The sequence below is a fragment of the Temnothorax nylanderi genome, unplaced genomic scaffold, assembly GCF_030848795.1.
Source record: "Temnothorax nylanderi isolate EJ_2023f unplaced genomic scaffold, tnyl_v1.0 TNYL_tig0781_pilon, whole genome shotgun sequence".
NCBI classification, from domain to species: domain Eukaryota; kingdom Metazoa; phylum Arthropoda; class Insecta; order Hymenoptera; family Formicidae; genus Temnothorax; species Temnothorax nylanderi.
The window spans coordinates 24307-32825 of NW_027249843.1; the positions used below are offsets into that span (position 1 = coordinate 24307).

General features: G+C 35.3%; 1 long non-coding RNA gene across 1 annotated transcript; it reads right to left on the reverse strand.

The window, feature by feature from the left end:
* Positions 1 to 3490: 3490 nt before the first annotated feature.
* Positions 3491 to 4831, reverse strand: LOC139785336 (uncharacterized). Its single transcript, XR_011721900.1, has 2 exons — positions 4569 to 4831; positions 3491 to 4489 (listed from the first exon to the last, which is right to left on the reverse strand). It is a non-coding gene; the product is annotated as an uncharacterized lncRNA (long non-coding RNA).
* Between the last annotated feature and the right edge of the window lie 3688 nt (positions 4832 to 8519).

Sequence of the window (8519 nt, forward strand, 5' to 3'; positions counted from 1 at the left end):
ATAATTATTAATTTTTTCAATAATAAATAAATAGTCTCAGGTAAATTACTTATATTTTAAAAATTATTGATTTGTTGAATATAAATAATTTAATGAGGGAGATTCCAGGTTCGAATCCTGGCTGAGGTAATATTTTTCGCAATAAATTCTTTACAGTTTTTAGATAATTAAATCGAGTCAATTTAATTCCGGGGGAGGGAAGGGTTTTAATTCCAACAATAACTGTGTTTCAAGTCTGACAAATAATCAGCGCGCAGTAAAATAAGTTGGAAAAATATATGTACTATATATATTATATATACACAAAAATTAATATAAGGCTGTCAAAGATCTAATCTTGGACCGTATGACTTTTGATTTTAATTTGATTGTATATCATAACGGTCCTGTTTCTCTTATTATTATAAATAATTTAATTATTGCAGTTAAATGTGGTTTAAAAAAGGTAATTATGAAGGAGAGGGGCTTCCTCACTGATTTGGCTAAAACTTCACAATTTTGTGTATTTTAGTGCGTAAAACATGAATCTATAAGTTAAAATTATCGCTCTCAATTGGGAAAAAAGTTATTAAGTATTAAAATTGATAGCTGCGTGCAGGTTAGAATGTCTGTCATACCAACATGATGTAGGCTGCGGTCCACTTGACGCTACAAATGCTCCAAAGCATTCCTCTTCTCTTTTCTTTCAATGCGAAGAAAGAAGGAGAAGAAGAACGCTCCAAAGTATTTGTAGCGTCAAGTGGATCGCAGCCGTAGACGCACATAATCATACGTAGTGACGTAAAAGTGTATGAAATTATAGTAATAATACAGTATAACGTATAACGGCAACCTGTCTTATAATAGACTGGCGCCTTACTTTAATTATGTGCTATTATTTGACTTTGTATTTATTATACTTTGTATTTATATAGACTTTTCAATATACCAATTATTTTCTGCTTTAAAAAAAGCATAAACTCTATTTCTATATCTTTTTAAACCATATAGTTAAAAAAGATAATAGAAATAGAGTTTAAGCTTTTTTTAAAGCAGAAAATAATTGGTATATTAAGAGTCTATATAAATACAAAGTCAAATAATAGCACACAATTAAAGTAAGGCGCCAGACTATTATGAGAAGTTGCTGTTATACTCCACTATTACTGTAATTCCATGCACTTTTACGTCACTACGCATGATCATGTCGGTCTACATCATGTCGGTATAACAGCCCAGATAGCACAGAATATCCTATGGACGTCCATTTTATGTCCATTTTACGTCCGGACGTCCATGGACATAAAATGGATGTCCATAGGATATCCGATTTTGGACATCCGTAAGTAACCCATATTTGGACGTCCATAGGATGTCTGGTAGTGGACCTCAATGTTTCGCGCGCATTTGTCGTCTTTTGTCTCTTGACTCGGCCTCTACGCGCTGCTCAGTCTCATCGAAAAGGCGGTAACCGCTTCGTCCTTCTTCACTTCACGTTTTGTCGAATATAGATTCGAGTTATAAGTTTAACATTTACTCGCAGTAAAACTGTAAGTATCCTAATATTAAAAGTTGTATATTAATTATATGTAAAAATAATGGCTTTGATATGAAAAAAAATCGGTCGGTTATAAATACGCAGAATTATAGGTTATATTTACAACGCAGATACAATCCGGTGTAGTAAAGTATATATACATATATATTTATATTTTCTCATCGATCTATGTATTTAGATCAATGCAATAGACTCTCTGCCTACTACGCGTCACTTCGTCTCATCGGTCTCATCGAAGAGCCGGCTGGAGCCGGCAACCGCCTTGTCCTCCTTCGTTTCGCGTTTCGTCGCAGTAAAACTGTAAGTATCCTAATATTAAAGTTGTATATTATATTATATGTGAAAATAATGGCTTTGATATGAAAAAAAATCGGTCGGTTATAAATACGCAGAATTATAGGTTATATTTACAACGCAGATACAATCCGTTGCAGTAAAGTATACATATATACTTATATTTTCTCATCGATCTTTTGTATGTATGTATTTAGATCAATGCAATAGACTCTCTGCTTCCTCTACGCGCCACTTCGTCTCATCGGTCTCATCGAAGAGCCGGCTGGAGCCGGCAACCGCCTTGTCCTCCTTCGTTTCGCGTTTCGTCGAATATAATTGTAAGTTTAACATTTATTACTTGCAATAAAACGGTTATAAGCAGCCTTTATTAAAATTTTATATACGTGAATAATATATGGTTTTAAGTATGATAAAGAAAATTGGTCCGTAAGTGTTCCAGACTGCAAGTTGTAATTCATCACCAAATAATATTGTATTTGTAAAAATATTGTATTTTCTATTCTAGGCTGTGAAAAACAAAGTGAACGTGACTGGATTACGATTGAAGTCGGCTTATACAGCTCTGTTATATAAGAAGATTATGAGGCTAAATAGACTCGGCAATAAAAGTACAGGAGAAGTAATCAATTTATTTTGCAACGACAGTCAAAGGCTCTTTGATGTGATCATTTATGGGCCGATGATTATCAGCGGACCTATAGTTATAAGTTGCGGTATAATTTATGTATTGTGGTTATTCAGTCCCATCGCTCTGGTAGGAATGGCGGCTTTTCTCTCGTTTTAAGCTGGCCACACACACTTTTTCGTAGCAGTAACAGTAGGATTTCGACCAATCGCGTTACTCGATTGGTCGAAATCCTACTGTTACTGTTACAAAAAAGTGTGTGTCCGGGCCCTTATCCATGTCAGTACTTCATCTCTCGCGCGACTGGCTACTTTCGTTCGAAGTCGGTAAATATTACGGACGCTCGAGTACGACTCATGAGTGAGATCTTGGAATGCATAAAGTTGATTAAAATGTATTCCTGGGAGAACTATTTTTGCCAGAAACTTCTCGCCATACGCAAGAAGGAGGAACGATGGCTTCATAAGACTGCTTATTTTCAAAGTCTTAGCATTTCTCTAACGCCTGCTATACATGTGATATCCGCGATCATCACGTTTCTAGCACACCGTGCCGTGTTTGAAAATTTTTGTGGAAACTTTCGGATGTTTTATTCAACAACATTAGACATGTATACAAAGTCTAAAAGCGCTCTTCCCATTAGTAACCTGCTTACTTTGCGTCAGCCAGAAAACATTCTTTCTACAAAATTGGCATTACTTTTTAGCTATGTGTCTATCCCATTTGAAAAATCGCGATCCAAAGATGTGTCGAGTATAATAGACTGTTTATATAGTTACCAAAGCTTATTATGTAGCATCCAAATAATAAAATATTGGTTAACATCAAAAGATCATATTTTTTTATGAATTATTGTATATTTAACACTTAGCGATAAAAAACACAATTATTAGATTTTTGTTTACAGTCATTTATTATCTGTATTTTATAACACATATTTTTTGTAATAGCCTAGGATTTCTAGGAATATAATTCCAGCAAAAAATATTTTTTATAAAATACAGATAAATGACTAAACAAAAATCAAATAATTATGTTTTTTAAATACTTTTAATTAAAAACGAAAAACAGAACTTGAATCGCCAGTGAACAATTAACAATTAGCAAAGGTATTATGATCGACCCAACTGGCAAATTTTATTGATCAAAAAACGCTACGTTTCGACCGCAGATTTCGGTCCTTTTCAAGCGTATAGAAACCACTCACAAATATTAATTAATAATTAATTAATTAATAATCAATAAAATTTGCCAGTTGGATCGATCATAATATGTTTGCTAACTTTTAATTAAAATTTACAATTAAAAAAGATGTCCAAAATAGGTCCAAAAGCAATCCATTATAGGTCCAAAATTGGGTACGTTTTGGACATTTTGCGGACGTACAAAGTTGTGACAAATGGACGTCCATGGGACGTACATATTTGGACATTCTGCGGACGTACAAAGTAGTGCATAATGGACGTCCATGGGACGTACATAGAACGTCCGACGGACCTTATTTGGACTTTGTTTGGACGTCCGAATGTCCAAAAGCGGATGTCCACTGAACATACATTGGACGTCCTTGTGCTATCTGGGAGACATCCTAACCATGCAACAGTCAATTTCAGTATTTAACCCTTTAGGAGCCTGTGTACATAATTAAGTACATTCACTTTGAGCTCTTCCCAAATTTCCTCTGTTGGTAAAATGGTGATTCCGTCGGTATAGTATTATCGATCCATCCTAGATGGAGCTATATACGACGTCGTAAGCCGCGAAATAGTGTAGTTTTAAACTGACAACTAAAATGGCGACCGCATCTTGAAAAAAAAAACTTTTATCAGGGACGTCTTTTAAGACTATCTTATAAATTATAACATTTTACTCCGACGGGATCGATGTGTAGCCCCTAAAGGGTTAATAATTTTTTTCTAAAATTGAGAGCGACAGTTTTAACTTACAGATTTATGTTTTACTCACCAAAATACACAAAATTGTGAAGTTTCAGCCAAATCGGTAAGAAAGTCCCTCTTCTTCATAATTACCTTAAAAAATAATTATGTTAATGTTATATATAATATTCCCAAACGATAATTTAATTATAATTATATTGCATAATCTTACCTTGTTAAAAACTTCATTACCAAAAAGTTCGCCATACTCCAAAGTAAAGTCTCAGTGTAACAGAATTCAAAAAGTTAGTATCTAAATAGAGAGAATCGTGTATGCGCTCAATCACGAGAAAATCCATTATCCGCCAGTCTTCAAATATCTGCAGAAAAAATCCTCTGATGACTGACAATGAATATAAAAATTCGAGGTAAAGTTTGCATTAAAAATATAAACTGGTTTGTCCACCACTTCCAAAAACTTTGCTATTATAATTTTTATTATAATATATTTAGATTAAATATTAATTAATCCTTTTAGAGTCTAATCTTTTTTGTGTGTGAGAAGAACATATTTAATTTAATTATTTTTTAAAATGTTAGAGATTGCTGAATACGAATATAAAATTTACCAAAATTTATTTTGTTGTTATTGCTTTCGTGAATAATTAATATTTCCAGACACCAAGATATGAAATCATAATCCACCAAAAAAGACATTAAAACTGTAAAAAAAACGCTAAGTATATTTCACGCAAAATAATTTTATAAATAATATTAGATAAATAAAAAAAATATTTACTTAAAAAACACAAAAAAATAAATATAATGGCATGAAAAAGAAGTGAAATACATATGGTAGTATATTGTTTGAAAGGGCATAAAAGAAGAAAATTTCTGGGGCAAACCAGAGGTCGATACGTTAACCCGTTCAAGATTTATTTAGGGTCAAAGTTCGAAAAAGCCAATTTTTTACCCTAAATAACTTTTGAATGGGTCAACGTATCGACCTCTAATTTGCGCCAAAATTTTTCTTATTTTATGTCCTTTCAAACGATATATTACAATATGGGGGATTCTATTTAAGAAATTGAAGGTGATCTTTATGTAATCTTCAAACCAAGATCAAACCAACGACACCATCTTATGTGCCCCTCGAAACCGTACAACTTTTGTCTGAAACATTTTTGCTGAAAATGCTTCGTTGAAGAATTATCGAAGTGCGTTTTTTAAAATGGGACACCCTGTATATGTATATTAAAACCCTTAACTAGCACGCGGGGTGTCAAACACCCCAAAACGAAGTTTAGGCATCTTTTTCGGTCGGTTAATCTATAAATTTCGCATCGCAATGCTATCTGTCGTTAGTTCGAGTCACCAATGACACATTCCAATACGTTCCACCTGGCAGAAATCGTCAGTGCCCTTCCAAACACAATTCGAATCAGACGTATAGAATTGCTGGGGTGCTGAACACCCCAAGTGCAGGTTACGTGATTTTGTATTGAAAAAAGTTTTTTTATTTTACATTTGTAGTGACTCGACGCTGTTGTATGAACGTAAGTATCCCATAAAAAGTTAAAATGTGCGACGAACATCGTTGTGCGGTTTGTGTGCAGTGCGCTTCAACAGAGTAACATGTTTATGTAAAGTAATAATTTTATAGTTTTGGAAAATATAAAGACTTTCTATGAAAATCTCTTACAGTAAAATTGATTATCCCTGACTTAAATCTATATATATAAAAATGAATGTATGTATGTATGTATGTATGTATGTATGTATGTCCTTTATACACTCTTGAACTATTCGACCGAATTTTTACCAAAAGTATATGAAATAGGGGTAGAATTTCCCGGGGAGTGTTATAGAGTGTATAGTTTTTTGTTACCGATTTCCTGGAAACCGGTTTTTTTAATTTTTCTAATTTTTTGAGAAATAATTGACCGAATCTCAAAGAATTATAGATCAAATTTCTACCAAAAGTATATGAAATAGGGGTAGAATTTTCCGGGGAGTGTCACTATGTGTATAGTTTTTTGTTACCGATTTTCTGGAAACCGGTTTTTCCAATTCTTCTAATTTTTCGGGAAATAATTGACCGAATCTCAAAGAATTATAGATTAAACAAGGGTAGAATTTTCCGGGGAGTGCTATAAAGTGTATAATTTTTCGTTACCGATCTTTTTGGAAGCCGGTACCAAAATTTTTTCAATTTTTCGGGAATTAATTGACCGAATCTTAAAGAATTGTATATGAAGTAGGGGTAGAATTTCCCGGGAAGTGCTATAAAGTGTACTATTTTTGTTATTGATCTTTTTGGAAACCGGTTTTTATAATTTTTCCAATTTTTTGGGAAATAATTGATTGAATTTCAAAGAATTATACATGAAGTAGGGGTAGAGGGAGAGAGAGAGGGAGAGAGAGAGGGAGAGAGAGAGGGAGAGAGAGAGAGGGAGAGAGAAGGGAGAGAGAGGGGAGAGAGAGAGGAGAGAGAGAGGGAGAGAGAGAGAGGGAGAAGAGAGAGAGAGAGAGGAGAGAGAGAGGGAGAGAGAGAGGGAGAGAGAGAGAGGGAGAGAGAGAGAGGGAGAGAGAGAGAGGGAGAGAGAGAGAGGAGAGAGAGGAGGGAGAGAGGGAGAGGGAGAGAGAGAGGGAGAGAGAGAGAGGGAAAGAGAGAGAGGGAGAGGGAGAGAGAGAGGGAGAGAGAGAGAGAGAGGAGAGGGAGAGGAGAGGGAGAGGGAGAGAGAGAGAGAGAGAGAGAGAGGAGAGAGAGAGAGAGAGAGAGAGAGGAGAGAGAAGAGAGAGAGAGAGGAGAGAGAGAGAGAGGAGAGAGAGAGAAGAGAGGAGAGGAGAGGGAGAGGGAGAGAGGATCGGGAGAGGGAGAGGAGAGGTAGGAGAGAGAGAGAGAGAGAGAGAGAGACTGAGAGAGAGACGAAGAGAGACGAGAGAGAGAGGGGGGGGGGAGAGGGAGAGGGAGAGGAGGGAGAGGGAGATGGAGAGGGGAGAGGCGAGAGGAGATGAGAGGCTGAGAGGAGAGAGAGGAGATGATGAGAGGAGAGGAGAGAGAGAGAGGGAGAGAGAGAGAGAGAGAGATGAGGAGAGGAGAGAGAAGAGATGAGGAGAAGAGAGGAGAGAGAGAGCGAGAGAGAGGAGAGATAGAGAGAAGAGAGAGATTGATGAGATGAGAGGAGACGAGAGAGAGCGATGAGAGAGAGAGAGAGAGAGAGAGAGAGAGAGACTATTTGTGTGTCTAATTACATATGTTCTCCGGGGCGAAGCCCGGGTAATCAGCTAGTATAAAATAAAAATGAGTTTTCTTATAAAAATCAAGATTTCAATTCAGAAAAAAGGGGCACAGGCGATCATGAAAATAAATACCTTTTTTTAAATACCTACTACAATCATAATTTTTTTCGTAAAGTACTCTATCTTAAGAACATCGTGTTAAATTTTTATCAAAAAATATTTATTTTTGACTGAGATATGATTTTTTTTAGCAAAACAAGCCATTTTTCATAACAAATTTATTTCAAGAATTTTTTTGAAGCCTCAAAACTAAAAATTTCATAGTTTAGGCTAATGGGTATCATTTTCCAGTGTTTAATGTATGTACTTGATTTTTTTCAAGCCTATTGGAGCCTCCATTTCGCCGTAACCAACGTTCAAAGTCGTGTGGGGTATGCAACACCCCGTATGCAGATAACGTTCGATCGCGGACGTGTGCTAGTTAAGGGTTAAAAACAATAAATAATTAAAAGTCATAAAAATAAGATCCAAGTGTGAACATAAATTAGACATCCACAGGATGTTTCAAATAGGACATCCGTTTCATTACCAACAACGGACATCCCTTGAATGTCCATTTTATGTCCATGGACGTGCGGACATAAATAGGACTTAAAACGGACGTCCTCGGAATGCCCAGTGCTATCTGGGTTTTTTAATGCTGTATTAAGGTACTTGTAGAATTATGTGTTCGAAGCACTGTATCCAAGGTTGGGTAAGTTAACTTTTTTTTTTAACTAAGTTAAGTTAAAGTTAACAGCCTTGAAAATTTAACTTAGTTAAGATACAAGTTAATCCATAATGAAATTAATTGAATTAAAAGTTAAGTTAATAATAATTAGTAATTAAAAAGTTAAAAGTTAAATTTTTTTGTCGCCACGCTGGACCAGAACCGAAACGA